Raw genomic sequence first — 15,344 nt, forward strand, 5'->3', positions numbered from 1 at the left:
GGAATCTGATGTGTCCTAAATAAATGATGCACATTGAAAAAATTCACCCCACAACTTGCATGCATTATAGTCTGCATAATGCTGACAACAAAGCAATCTAAAATCACGACTATTGCCTTTTAATTAAAACTCGGCAACCTGGAACACACAGCATTCAAATGTGTAATCAAAAACCAGTCACCAATAAAACTTACAAGCGTAACAAGCTGAAGCAACTTTCCAGCTGTCTTAATAGGACCCCTGCTTGCAGCAGCTTTTCACAGCGGAGAAAGCAAATCTTTTCCTTTTGTGTGCAGCTTCTGTTTTCTCAGAAGGTGAATCATACACTTCCAATAACAGGATAACGTCTGAAACAAATCTACAATGGGCCAAAGAACCTCACGTATGACTTTATGAATTAACGCTCGCAGGAGCCAGTATGACATCTCATTCTCCGTTTCCTCATTTAAAACAAAAGTTTTCAGATTCTCATTGTGTTTCTCTAATGGGGAAATGTATTCTAACTCTGCAAGACTGTTATGTGGGAGCAAAGGCCAATTTAAATTCAGAAATTAGGAGCAGCGAGAATAACACCGGTGACAATATAATGCAGGTGAGGGTATTTAAAATTGAAAAGCATTACTAATTAATATTGAAGTGCCATTTGTGACTTTCATGACATTAACAAAACCAGTCTGAAACAGTATTAAAAAAAAAATAAAATCAGAGTAAAGCGGTACTTAAAAATAGGACACGATGGTCTCTAGTATTCTACCTCAAGGGGAATAAGCAAAGTGCGTCTTAATTGTATGCAAGTTCCTATAGGCATGGTGGCAAAAAAAGAAGAAAGAAAAAAAGAAGAAAAAAAAAAAAGCATTTTGCTTTTAATGCTAGCAGAGGACGATTGATATGTGATAAATCTTCTTATAAACTTCCCGTGGAAGCCCGAAGAAAGAAAATCAATAGATAGCGTTTCAGAGTTTGCACCTGCTGACAGCGTTATTTGCTTAGTTTTTCTCTCTCTTTTCCCTAAGCCCAGGAGAACGCATTCCTGATAGCGCAAGCATTAGCCCGCCTGCGTTTGGGGCTGCCTCCCTATTATGGGCTGAACTCCTGATGACTCTTGTTAATGAATAGGCTGCCAAACTTCCTAGGAGAGGAGGCACACGCCTGGGCCCTATTCTAAAGGGACTGACGGATGCCATTCACTTCTCATTATGAAGATGCTTATTCCACGGCGCGCTCGGCTGTTGCCAGGGCTGTGCGGAGCGCGCGGCCGGGCGAGCGCCGGCCCGGCGAACAGCGGGACGTGGGGGCTGCGTGGCCGTCTGGCGAACAGCCCCTCCGACACGGAGCTGGCACGTGCTGGCGCAGCGGGAGCAGGCCCAGGCGTGACAAATTACTGAAAGGGCTCGGCTAAACTTGCGGCTGACGACCACCTGAGCCTGCGGACCGGCCATCAGCGCTCGATTCATTGCGCAGCCTTTTAGGCTGCGGTCTGCTTGTGGGCCCGCTTTAAACAAGGCAGGGAGACTATAAAGGCTTTTCATGCTATGCCTAATAATATCCTGCTGTTTAATGAAAGACCTTGCACATCTAACACATAAGCATACAATGCGCAGAACAACTGCTAACACACCAGAAGTTTGTACCGATTTTGCTAAATATTGCACGGAAAAAGAGAGCAAGGAGATTTTGACGAGGTTAGATTTACATCTCGCAAAATCTTTATTTATGAGACAGAAGATGCCCCTAACCACACAAAAGACTGGAAAAAAACCACTCAGCCAAACAGCTGGGCAGCTACAGGAGAGGCATCTGAAAAAGAACACACTGAGCTGAGTTTAAGCCAAGGTCCAGCGAGCTGTGCAGATTGATCAGGAGCTCTAGAGGCATACGAGGAAGATCCCAATTCAGTGCCGCTCTTGCAGATTAAAAAGCGGAAAGCAGTAGGTGCAGATACCACCGACTCGGCAAGGAAGACTGCTGCGTACACCGGCTCCACTCCTCCGCCACCCTTCCCAGCTCAGCACGCTTCTCTCCCAGGCTCCCCTAAGCACGACTACCAGGAGCACCAGACAGCACGGTGGCTCCTGCCATACGGGCAGCAAGCGAGATGCTCGTGCTAATTTTCACTTACAGCCTAATCTAAAAAGCATTAAGTCACTGCAGGAAGATTAAACGAAACGCTCTGCTATCTCTGTTTTAATACATACACACATATTAGGGAAAATGGTTTGATTCATTAAAAAAAAAAAAAAAAAGTTTTACCAAAGTTTAGTGATTTTAATGGAGACATTAGGAGCATAAGCAAGCTGTAAAGAATCCTCTGAAAAATACCTCCAGCCTGTAAATATACGTCAAGAAAGCAGCATGACATCACGAATACCAGCTGATCTCTCACACAAAACCTTTGTTCTGTAACTTATTCAAGTTGCGCTTCTTGTATGCAAACAAAAACACCGCTTTGCTACTTAATTGTGTTTATGTCAGAATCTTCTGTAGGCATCACTACATTAGTCATCTGTCAGATACCCTGGAGTCCCAAGTGATGTATTTTGAGGATCTGAGAGAACAAAACATACCCAAAGAATAATAATATGAGATAGATGGGGGGGCGGAGGAGAAGACTTAGCATTTCAAGACCGTTTTTACAGGAGCAGTCTGAAACAGTAATTTTCAATTGCAGACTCAAGAAGCTTCGTATTTATCACCACGACGGAACGCTTTCGTCCAGATAATCACTAGTGCGATACTTGATCTGTCAAAACTGCAGCCCTTGTAAATGTGCTGTGCCTTCATCCTTAAGAACCAGTGATGCGATTTTACTTACTTACACGTGTTAAAACATTAAGCTGAACCTTTTTAATATGAAATTTGTGTCATCTCTCTCCTGTGAGCTTTCAGCATAGTGTATCTGACAGAAAGATGCTCACGAACGCTAAGCCTCGTTGCATTATTTAGATCAAGCCAATATGCGCAGAGTGCCATATAAACTACCACTTTTAAAAAAATACAACACATCTATCAGCAAACTCCCACTGCCAGCTCATTGCTATGCTCTGGGTCGAGCAGGGCCAGGAGAAAGCTTGAAGTGCCTGGCTGGCTTTTCTACAGAAGCCTCAAGGCTAGATTGCTGAAGTGAAGCATGCAAATCATTGTCTGAAGACGGCCTGGCTGCAGAGAGGATGGGTTATGATCTTGAACCCTACCCCGGTGAAGAAGCTGGACAGCTGGCTTCCCTGATTAACTAAGCCCCCATTTATCTGAAGGTTTTGGGCGTCCCCTGAGATCTTCAGATAAATGGAGTTATACTAGACATTCAAAGGAGCTGATCAAAAGCAGCCTCTTTTAATATGTATGGCAATTTGACCCACCTCTTCAATGACTGCATTATTTTACATTTCACTTCTACCAAGGCAAAACTCCAGAGCAAAATGTTTTCAATGGGCACAAACATTTTTATTTATTTCATATATTAAATAAAATAGAGAGGCATGACAAGGTGTGAGTTATTGACCGTGAATATATATAACTGTGGGAAAGCTGGAATTTAGTTCCAATTTGAATACAGCAATCAAATCTCAGTATTTGAATATTGTGAGCTTTTATAACTGTTTTATCAGTTTATCAATTATTTTAATAGTTCAGCCATACAACGTAAGCTGTTTGAAAAAAATATTAAAATGCTAAGATTAACTATTTGCAAGAAACCATGTCATCTTACTGTAAGCAGTAGGATGATCTGTGAAGTTCTGTGCTGAGACACATGGACCTCCTTCCAGATGGAGAATCCAAAAGACAAAAGGTAGAATTTTTTGAAAATTCACCAGAGACTCAGGTATCAGCCAGTGCACATCTCCGACCTACAAGCATCACTTCTATCTTTAACCTCTACAACATAGAGTCGGTTTCAGACACACGGTTTAAAATGTAAGGGTTTTGAAAAGCCTTCAAAGACCTCGTCATCTGGGTTCTGCAGGTGAACTGAGCCATCCTGGGGTCAAGGTCCATCCAACACTTCCTTCTCTGCACATACACACAACGTTAAACCACGAATAACTATGTATTTAGAAATGGGGAATATAGAAGATGATTATTCAAACAGATCCTGAAAATTTAGAAGTTTTGCTTATTAACCTTAACTCTGAGCTGACCTCAAGCAACAACATCCACCACCCATCACTGCTGATGGTAATGGTCAGCAATTCCTTCCCCACACTATTTTTAGAAAACAAAAACATTTTTGCAACATTCATTTACTCTCACCAATATATGGAAACAACTGTGTATTTTGTGGACACAGCACTCTCTTCACGCAAATAAAAGACAAAATTATTTGTGGGTTTGTGAACAGGCAAAGAGAGAATTGACTGGCTACTCTCCACAGCTCGTTGTTTGTAGTGTGCCAACGCCAAGGGGCTCTAGTCCCAGGACTGGAACCCAATCGCTTGGGTCCATGGAGAGCACACACTGAAACAACTGTTCCTCCGGCTCCAGAGGGACTGCCAAGGAAGTTAATGCGGACTATTGGCATGAACCTATTGCAATTCCCATCTGTGATGTGAATCCCACCCTGAAAAGGGCTTTCAGGGCATCTGGCCAGTGGAGAATCTGGAAGTATAGAGGTAGACAGCTCCTTCCAGCCCATCAGACATCAAGGCTGTCTACGTGTCCACATGCCAATTCCTTCTTCCACCCAACTAGGGAGATTTGAAGAAAATATCTGAACTTAGTCTTCAATGCAAGAAAACATGTTTCCCAAATCTATGCTAGAGCTTTCCAGCCTCACCAGTGCTTATACAGGTGATCACACAGGTATTTTGTGGACAAGAGAACGAAAACCTGTTTTGCAAATAGCTGATTCCTTGGGCAGGCTTGACAGACTGTAAGGCAGAGGAAATATAGGGCTGTGGTGAACTTTTGTTTCACTGATTACCCTTTCAAGATTTCAGTACTAAAGAACCGCTGATAAGTCATTCCTGGCCACTACATGTATTTCAGTATCCTCCTAATTTCTATCATAAGAACCAAAGATGGTTCCACAAAAAGGTTTTGCTCCTGACACCATGATAGCCGTTTTGAAAACAAACGGGAACATAAATGTTTGGGACTTACCGAAATAGAATAAAGCAGGGACCATAAAATTGAGGTTACATAAATGTATCAGTAGATGACTTATGCACCTAATTGTCCTCCTTAAGCTCTGAATAGGACAGAGTAACTGTGCTTTTAAAATGTTGTGATAGGCTATTTCAGTGTGAAACTCAATATGCTTGATTAGGCTTGCCATCATTTCTGGTCTAGTGACCATCACCACTGCATAAATTTAACTGAAAACTTTTGGGGGAATTTTAGTAACATATATCCTTCGTTGAACAGGTGCAATTAAACTATACCTGTCAACAACTGCCGATTTATGTGCTTTTTTTAAACTAAAGCATCTGAGATTAAAACTTTGAATTCAGAGTGACGCATGTCTTAAATTGGTCAATGTAACATCTAAGACACGTATTAGACAAGGCTGACTCTGTAACTGTCCAACTCAAACCGACGGTTTTGTGTAAGGGGAGTGGGATTGGCTCCCTTGCCCCATGGTCAGCCCCCAAGAAGGCCATCTGTCTGCAGTGCAGCCGGGGGAGGCAGGGCTTGATGCTCTCCCTCAGCGGAACGGGGCCAGTCAGTGCCAGGGCTGCTGTTCCTCCTCCTTATCCAGAATGGGCAGATGATCCTCTGCTGCCAAAACCAAGAGCTCATCCTCTCAGCAGCATAATTTTCCTCTGCTCTGCCACCCCTCAGTGCAGAATTGCATAGACAGGCAGCCCTCTTTTCCTACTGCGCTGGGGGGACTCAAGGGGGGGATTTCCAGTCACGGGGGATGGCTGGAGCCCAGATCACCCTGGTGTACAAGAGACATGACTCTCACTAAAACCGACAGGTACAGAGAGGTTTTCAAACGGATTTCTCGTTTGTGGAACGTTTGCCCGGTGCCTCAGCACTGTGTCTGGAGCTCTGCCACCTCCCTCCCCCCGAGCGGGGCCTGGGTCTTTGCACAGGATTACAAAAGAATCTCAGTCCTGACTGATGGAGATGGCGCTTCAGATACCGCCATAACACAGAATAAAAAATAACCTGTAATTGCTTCAAGTAACATGGCAGGCTGCGACAGCCTTTTCCAACATGCACTGTGCAATACGTTTGTTTCCTCACAGACGGTCGCCATTAATTGCTTTACAGAGGAAAGTGAAACAAAACAACAACAAAAACACATTTCACATGGCTTCAAACCACCTCCGTGGAAATCAAGTAACATAACAGCAAAATCATACTGAAGGTGCCCCGAGGCAAAAAGCTCCAGCTCACGGTCTTCTGTGCAGAGCCCCGCTCTGGCGCTTGCTCTTGGCTCCCATTGCTTGTTAGGTAGCACGTTGCCCAAGGTGTGCAGCGAACCACCAGTCTGGCAGAAGCACTCGCCTGCCGCTCTGGGATATCAAGAATATGTGGCACATTAGTCATGCCAAGTGCTTCAGGGAAGAATTTTGCATTTATTATGAATAAGGCAGAAAACAAGCTTTCATCTTAATTTACTACTACTGCTCCTTGCGGGAAGCCCCTGGGAGCAGATACATCGTACCATTACAGACCGATCATTTCGCAGTAGGAGCGAAGGAACAATGGGTTACTTTCCTGATATAATACAATTCGGTACTTTAACAGCACTCATATTTATCCCTGTCTGAAGCTTTTTTAATTCTAACATAGACTACTTGTGATGATCTCCTATGCATCTGATCTCGTTTATTAGCTTTGCTCTCATTGAGATTGTTCATAATACAGCAGAAATGAAACACTACAGTGGTGCGCAAACCAGTGGCAAAACTAACAAACACACATGTGCCTAGAAAAATGGCATTGTACAGTCAGCCCTCTGCATATCCAAGGTCCATTTAGCAGCTGTACTCCATGCTTCACCATACTGATAAGGCTTTGACTAAAATATTTCAATTGATTAATATGATGACATAATTGCTGATTATCAGTTAGTGCAGCAGAAGCCCTAACTGGTAAATCATTCTGCAGGGGACACAAAGATTTAACCACCAAAAAGCTATTTCTGGAAGAGTTCTGTATTGCAAAAACTATCATGACTTCAGTTATACAAGTTTTTGGCCAGCAAATTAGCGGGGCATGATTCCCCCTATGCATATTTTCTCCAGAAGTATCCATGTAAGTTCCCTATCCAATCCTCAGAGATACCCTAAAGGGAGAGAAGCTGCTCAGGTCCAGTTGAAAGTCACCTTCCCAGTGCCCCAGAGCAGAGAGATATAGAGGTCCTCTCTCCCAAGGGCGGTGGGATGAGTTACCTTCTGGTCATCTCCTCCAGCAAAGTACTTATTCACCCAGAGAAATAACCTGGAGACTGCAAACTTAAAGATGGGTGGGAGAGGCCCAGAGTGCGGAGGGTCAGGAAGACCTGCTGGTCTCCTCATGGCAGCACAGGCTGCAGGAAGAGATGGACCTTCAGAAGAACCTCATTAAGAGCAGAGTCTGGCCACGTCTTGCCTTTGCCTATGCACTGAGCCGGAGCTTATGAAAGGGAGCTGCCGTCATGCAGAGCCTTCACCATACAGGTCTGGAAGGAAAGCTGCCCAATGACTGTAGAAGACAAATCCCTAGGTTGTATTTTCAGAGAGATCATTATAACACCGTAGCTGTCCCATTTTATCAGGGTATGTACAGCTGCCGATGCCCATGTTCTGCAATTATCTGGCTTGTTCCACAAACGGGGTGATCATCAAGGGATAAATAACTGGAGGAAAGGTCACATGTTACTGAGCAATGCTTCCCCTGTGCTTTGTTGCAGTCTTAATTTTATTCAAACACTAACAAAATGCACCTATTTCAGTAATTCTGCTAATGAGCTGTTACTTTTGGACATCTTAGAAAAAGGGCAAAGGTACAAAGGTTCAATTACTTGTCATTTACTTATGCCTTCCAGTTCCTTCAAATTGGCTGCTTGAACACACAGGGATAATATACTATCCTTGGTCTACTATTGTTAGCCACATACCAGCAATACTATCCCCTTTTACTTTTATTATCCTCTTTGTTACAGCATATGTGTGTTACAGGGAAGGGGAAGCTTCTTTTGAAAACTTGAGTATTCTTCCACTAAAACAGTATTCTAATAATTTTTTGTTTGTGAACAGCAGCAGGATTTTCAGAACCATTAAAAGTCACCCACACCACCCTTTGGGAGGGATGGTAGAACTTCTAACAGCTTTTATCAGGCAGATCTTGAGAACTTCTGAAAACCTCAACCCTGTAATAACAGCAATAAAGACTGACTAATACAAAGCCAGATGCAAGACTGTGAATCGATGTCCTTCCCCAACACGCAATCACTTCAGAGGTATCATTCAAGTGGTTGCAGAAACGACAGCTTATGAAGACAGATGCTGCACTGCATTAAAAGCCTCCCCACAACTCTGAGGAGAAAAAAACCCAGGCCTGTTTGCATTGGGTGTTCAGCATTTGTAATTCTCATTCTTCAGAGAAAAAAGTGACCTAGTGACTGAACCCTTAGGAGAAGAGACTGTGTAGGAGACGGCAGTGCTACTTTGGAACTACAAACCCAAAAGCCACAAACCTTTACTAGCGGGGTTTATATATATTGTGCATCTGCCTTCTGCTTAACGTGGGTGCTCTCTAGGAGCCTGCAGATTGCACCGTGCGGGTCAGGTTAACGAGAAAATTGTTAACTCACTAATTTTTGCAGCACGTGTGGACCAAATATTTAATTAAAGTCAGACCTGGCGTGTGCTTATTTGAATGTGCAACATAAAGACATTGTCTACCAGTGTTTGTGATTAATTCACCACTTGCAGATGGCCAAGCCACGTGGGTATTATTCAGCATATTCCAAGTGCAAGACCCTCACTGGTAGGTTGGATGACCTAATGGAAACTAAAGGACCAGAACATGCTAAGTGAGAAACAAATACGCTATATCCACACAAATAAATTAAATATGCTGAGGAATGCTCTGGCACTTCACAAATTTTGTACGGAGCACCTTGCATCCATGCTATTAATTATTTTTTTTTTAGTTTCCAAAGCAGAATAGCTATCTCCAAACATTTTACACTTAAGAGAGAAAACCATATAGATGGGGAGTATTATTACCTTCGTTTTACAGAGGACGTAGGTACAGAGGGACTGATAAATATATTTAGAAATTACACAGGATGATTTTGTGGTTAAGGAACTAGAGAATAACTCGGGTCTCAATTTTTTTTTTCCTTAACAGTTTTCATGTCTCTCCTGTTTTAAGAATTTAAAAACATGTAAATACTATATTTTTAAAACAATTCCACTGATATGTTTTAGAAACATAAAAGTGACTTTAATTATGATTTTTTTTTAATGAATAGGAACCCTATAGCTTTAAAATCTTAAGCAGAACTTGTTTCATTTCTGCAAAGCTAGATTTTTTTTTCTCTCTCTCATAAGATAAAGCATCCACTTTTGGTAGCAGTAGCAGACTGCAAAATATCCAAACCTTTGGTTAGTCTTGTACTTCAGCATCTTCAGCTTTGGGCCATATACGTGTATTAACTGGGGAATCAAGTTTGGGGGAGAAGCAGAAAGAGTTTTTCCAGTAGCTTATTGTTTGCATTTGACAGCTGTTGGAAACTGCTTACATGCTGGAAATATGAATAGTCTCGATGGAGATAAGTGAGGCAGGCAAGCAGGCAGGAATTAGAAGAGCTGTTTATCACATGGCTCTCCTATACGGCTGCAACTTCCTCCGGACAAGTCAGATAATACGATTTCGTCCTAAAAACACACACAGCAGATAGTGGAATGTTTACTTGGAGCCATAACCAGAAAATAAAGGCAGCAGCGTGGTTAAGTAAGTGAAAACCTTGCGCCTTCTCGTTAAACACCGGGCTGTTCCTGGAGCTTTATGCAGCAATTACTTTTTCAGTCTACACTGGAGGGAAGGAGAGAATCTTTCCTCTTTCCCATGGACCTTGTTTCAGTGAGCCTCTGTACCTCACGCTTAGATTGCCATAATGTCCTATACGCATACCTTTACCCTCAGGGCACTCAAAAATCAAGCTGATAATAAGCAGACAGCTGCGTTCTGTAAGCGAGAACCCATGTTAGGAGCACAGCTAGCCACTCGGCCAGGATCCGCACTGCCTCCCCGTGATGAAATTCCAGGTGGAGCTCAGAGGGATCCTGCAAACCTCCAACTCCAAATCCCGAGGTTGTGCGGCCTGGGCAGCCAGGGGACCTCCTTGCGGGGATGCTCTGCAGTGAGCGCAGCCTGCGCCGAGCACAGTCCGGGCTGCAATTCTCTCACCGTAAATGCAAAGGAGCTGCTAGCAGGGGGATACTCAGCTAAGCTAGACCAGATCTTCCTAACTTTTACTCAGACTTTCAGGAAAGTTGCAGACCTACCTGCAAGGTCTGTGAGTTTATTTTATTAATGGTATCAGCTGATGACAAAATGCTGCTGGTAGTCACTTACACCTTAAAGTTTTATAATAAAAAAAATGATAGCCTGCAACAGCATAAGAAAGAGGCTTATAAAAGTTTTTGAAAATGTGTTGTTATACTTTGGTCATTGCACATATGAAATACACAAACACACAAATACATATGCATACAGACTTCCAGGCACATGTATGTCTATTTAAACACATGCGCCTGTATATACTTCTCAGAATATTTTAACTTTACTACACTTATTGCCATCACATTTTCCAAATGCAAGCGTATTCACCTTAAGTCAGAAATGACACCGAACTGGTACACTGCCTCTTAAAAATTCCAAATGTCACAACAGCTCTGCTCCTCATCCCACTCTGCCATATAGTACACCTTGAGAAAGGGTACAGGTCACTGCATTTCCTCAGAGTCTGTATTTTCAAGCTCCATCACAACAGTATCAAAGTGAATATACAGTTAAGAATCTCCCAAGATAACAGCACCCTCAAAACCATTCAAAAACTGAATGTACCAGTAATAGCCTAAGTCATTCTCAGCTTTGAAAATTAAACAACCAGAGACAGGGGAAGAGGGAGATAATGACAGATTCATAATTCAAAATTCCTGAGAACTGCTCATCAGACTTACAAGACAATTAAGTAACTTGCAAGATAATTTTGCTACAGTAAATCAGAAATCAACTTTTGTCTCAACATTACATTTAAATGATAAGGGAAAGCAAGCAGAAATTACCAAAATACTTCCTGCACATTCGCTTCAGAAATCTGGACGCTTTGGAAGTTGTAAAAGGGATAATTACTGACAGCTTAAAGACAACAAGCAGCGCAAAGGCAGGAAAACACTTGCAAAATAGTTGACATAACTGAAGAGAGGAATCTGGTTCACCTAGCTACGCACCAATGCGTCACTTGAGGTAGAGCACACCAACCCTTGCAGGCAGCTGGGCAGCAGAGGGGTCCCCGCAGGCAGGGGGTGCTGAGGACGGCTCCTGTGCTGTGCCACCCCACCCAAACTACACCCTGCTCCCCGCAGACCCCTCCCAGACCATGCAAAACGAGAGGATGTCTTCAAGCAATCGATGCAAAGCACCTTTCAAAAGCACAGAACCTTTCCCTGTAAACTGGCTGGCCTTTTCTCTAAAGCAGCGTCAATATTGCCTTACCTGGGAAACACTTGCACTACTGATGGCAGTTTTGTGAAACAGCAACATTCCTTGCAGCAAAACCAACGCACATCTGGGCGTGATTAACGTATAACACACTCTTGCTGCAACGCTCTTAAGTTGCTTACTAATTTACTGGATAGCTAAACGTGCAGCCCTGCAGAACGGCGAGATGAGATGATGATAAAATTACCTAGAAAATCTGTGTTAAACAGGGAAGAGTCCACACTTAGTTGTGTGTTTGCATATATAACTTTCAGGGGCAGGGAGGATGGGCTGGCAATTGCAGACTCATAAATCACCTGAGATTATATTCATCTACAAATTTGCTGGTAAAAGCCTGTTTCAAGTTTCTGAGCAAGAAGCTATTTAAATGGTGCGTATACATGAAGGACAAGTCAGGAGACCATCGTTATCTACAGGAACATGAACAAAAGGAAATGCCTTTCCTGATTTTAAATAAATTGAAACAAAAAATGTAATTCAGTTAGTTTTGAATCAATCTTTTTGCCCACAATGAGAGTAGCAAGCTGTGTGCTAAACCAACCTGCATCACACACACATCTTGTTGATGGGAGAATCTATGCCTTAAATGAAGGAGTAAAAAGTACCGTAAGCCTGATGAGAGGTAATGAATGAACTACTCCATTGCTTATAAGAATAGAATACTCAGTGTATCACTCGCACAAATATATTTGATTTCTTGAGATTCAACAGTGATGTTTCCAGATCTTCAAAATAAAATGTTTTCCAAATGTAAATCCTTGGAAAGCTTAATTTCTCTGAAAACACAAGATTTTACAAACTATGAAGCAGTTATAAATGTTTACAAATATTTATTATTTATTTTTGAAAGAGGATATCCCATAAAGGATCTTAACACATAGTCTAGAAAAATATAAATTGAAATATGTTTAATCACATGATTCCCACCCCTCCCGGAACGAGTGCAACAACACTGATTTTTAAGAGCACATACTGTCCCATGGCCAAAGGGTTTTGTGTGCGACTGAGACCGGCCACACTGAGTTACTGATGAGCAGCACATGGACATATGGGATTCACGGAATTTACCAGTACGGGATTTTGCCTCCCGTCACACACATACAAAGGTCACCTTTGTGCCTCAGATGTAACCGATGGACTAGCAATCTCTCCTTCAAATTCTCACTCTTTGGTTAAAGGAAAATCTTTTCAGATGAACTTATAATCACATTTTTTCACCTACTAAAGTTTAATAAACCATCACTGTCAGTTCGATAAGAGTATAAGGATCAGGCAGCTACAACCAGAACAAAATATAATTACACAAAATAATTTTGCCCCTTCTAGTTTATTACAGATCTTTTCATTATTTCTGGGACTAGCACTAAATGGCTCAGTTTCAGGCCTATTATACTTGATAATTTACATTCATTACAATCAGGGATAGGTAACTGTGGGGCTTATTATCACATCCATTACGAGTGACACCATTTGCAAGATGCTCAACACTAAATGTACTTGTTGCTGCAGTGATACAGGCTGGGAAATTGCTCTACATCTGAGGATAGGAAGGAAGAACAAATTAGAAAAAAGACCACCAGGAAAACAGAGGGGATGTCCCAGCTTTAAATTAAAAAAAAAAAAAAAAGTGTGGGGGGAAGGTTTAAAATTATCATCTGACACATTCATAACTGTTGTAGATATTTCAAAGCACAGCTGACCTGGGGACTGACCAAGGGATCTCCTGAGCACAGGGCTCTGAGTAATAGACACAACACATCGAAAAACTTCTCGGGTCTGATTCTGTGAACCATGAGGCCACGAGAGCTTTGTGGGGGCTTAATTTCAAGCCAATACTTTCGCGCTGACCCCTTTTCGTTCCGTACAAGCCCCCCGTAATCCCCGCTCTACCTGAGCCCACCGGGGAGCCCCGGGAGCAGGGTCCGTGGCTGGCAGCCGTCCCGCTCCTCACCCCAGCCGCCCAGCACAATCATGCTGTTTATTCCTCTGCGACAATCAGGCAGGCACAGCACAACACCTGGTACTCCGGTCCGGGGCCCTCCTTGGCAGCTGACTGTGAAATCTCCCTGCCAGGTGGTTGCACTTCAATTACATTAGCTAGGCATTGTAGGGTTAACAAGTATCCAGAGGAAATCTTTTATTCATATAACACAGTATGCCTTTTGTTGATCTTTGAATAATGTTGCTTAAAATCCATTAAATTAAAATACTCTTTCAAGCAGACAGCCTGCAACAGGTACAGCAGTACGTACCCACCACTGTCTGTTCACGCAGCATTGTCACAGCCACACGGCCATTTCAGGAAAATTTGATCCCCAAAAGTAGATGATTAAGTCAGCATTTAAAATAACATTTTTTTTTTTTCCCTGGAAGTGACCTCTCAGTAGGGTGAATGGATTCCCCTTTCATTGCATAGCTCAGCCAGTGTGCATGCTGTGATGCCTCTCCGTTTCCCCAAAGGAGTAAATTAAAATTCTGGTGCATGTTTATGAAATCTTCTTTTTTTACTTTATATAGTGGGGGTGGGGGGTGAGTGGGGAGGGGAGGAAGCAAAACTGAAAATGTAAGTGAATCCTTCACAAAAAGGCAAGTTAATGCAGTAGTTTCACTGCTGTTAACACATTCTGAACGTTCTACTGTTTCTAAAAAAAATTCCCCATAGGTTTTAAGTAACTCAAGTTGGCCACAGTCTTATAACCACACTTAATTATGGGGCAAGAGGTGAGTTAATGACTGAGCTGTATGGCATACTACTTCAACAACCAAGTTCTAAATTTAAGCACAAGACAAACTATGGTAAAAATGGAGAGTACTAGGGAGGATGCCGAAGGGCTCTTTGGCTGGCTACACAGCCCTAGTTGACAGCCACTTCTTCAATGCCTAGGACTAGTCAGTTTTAAACTAACTTTAAAAAAATGTGAGCATAAGACACAATCAGAAAACAGACTATTGTATACAGATAACATAATGCACAGAGGAACAAGAACAGAAGTGCTGAAAACTGCCCCAAGACAGTAAAAAAGAAAAACTATTTCTGCATATAGGAAGAAATTAGATTATAAAAACAATGTGAGAGGCTTTGAAAAACCAGCAAGGTGGTCAGGAAAAACAGATGAAGTGCCACTGGAGTCCTTTCTAGATCAGGGCATTTAGTCTGTATTTTCAAATTAAAAGCTATTAAAGTGTACTGGCTGGAGTTGGGCCGCAGAATCTGCACATCACAGGGGAATGAGGGGGAATGACCCATGGCCAAGACCTCCCAGGTGCTCAGAAGACTGGGGTCACACAAATACACCGGGGAAAGCATCAGTGAGAAATTCTGCTGCACAAGCAATGGGGCATTGGCAAAGGCTTTACACTCCTGCCCATCACCAAAGTGTCTGGGTTATGGAGTACACACTTCCACCACGATGAGATTATGGCCGATTCACAGAATGGCAGCACTTTGTTAAAATGGAAAATTAATCTGATTTGAGAAGGCAAACAAGTGAGCTAGTGCTGCTGTAGAGAAAGCTATGATGCGGAGTGGAAATCCTACACGGGAGTCATAAGCAACTTCTGCTCACGCTCCCAGCAAGCCAACACCAGGCAGGAGAGGTGGATGACAACTGGTGACAACTGTGCAGCTCTGGTCCCTTTCTCCAAGGCTATCAAAAAAAACATGCAAGAGCTCCCAG

At 42.6% G+C, this 15,344-nt stretch overlaps 1 protein-coding gene across 5 annotated transcripts in view; it reads right to left on the minus strand.

The window, feature by feature from the left end:
- The window catches only part of RALGAPA2 (Ral GTPase activating protein catalytic subunit alpha 2), a 135,085-nt gene that overhangs the window by 14,993 nt on the left and 104,748 nt on the right, over positions 1-15,344 (minus strand). The gene's annotated exons all lie outside the window — the stretch shown is intronic.

Source organism: Buteo buteo, chromosome 9 (genome assembly GCF_964188355.1).
Source record: "Buteo buteo chromosome 9, bButBut1.hap1.1, whole genome shotgun sequence".
NCBI classification, from domain to species: Eukaryota; Metazoa; Chordata; class Aves; order Accipitriformes; family Accipitridae; genus Buteo; species Buteo buteo.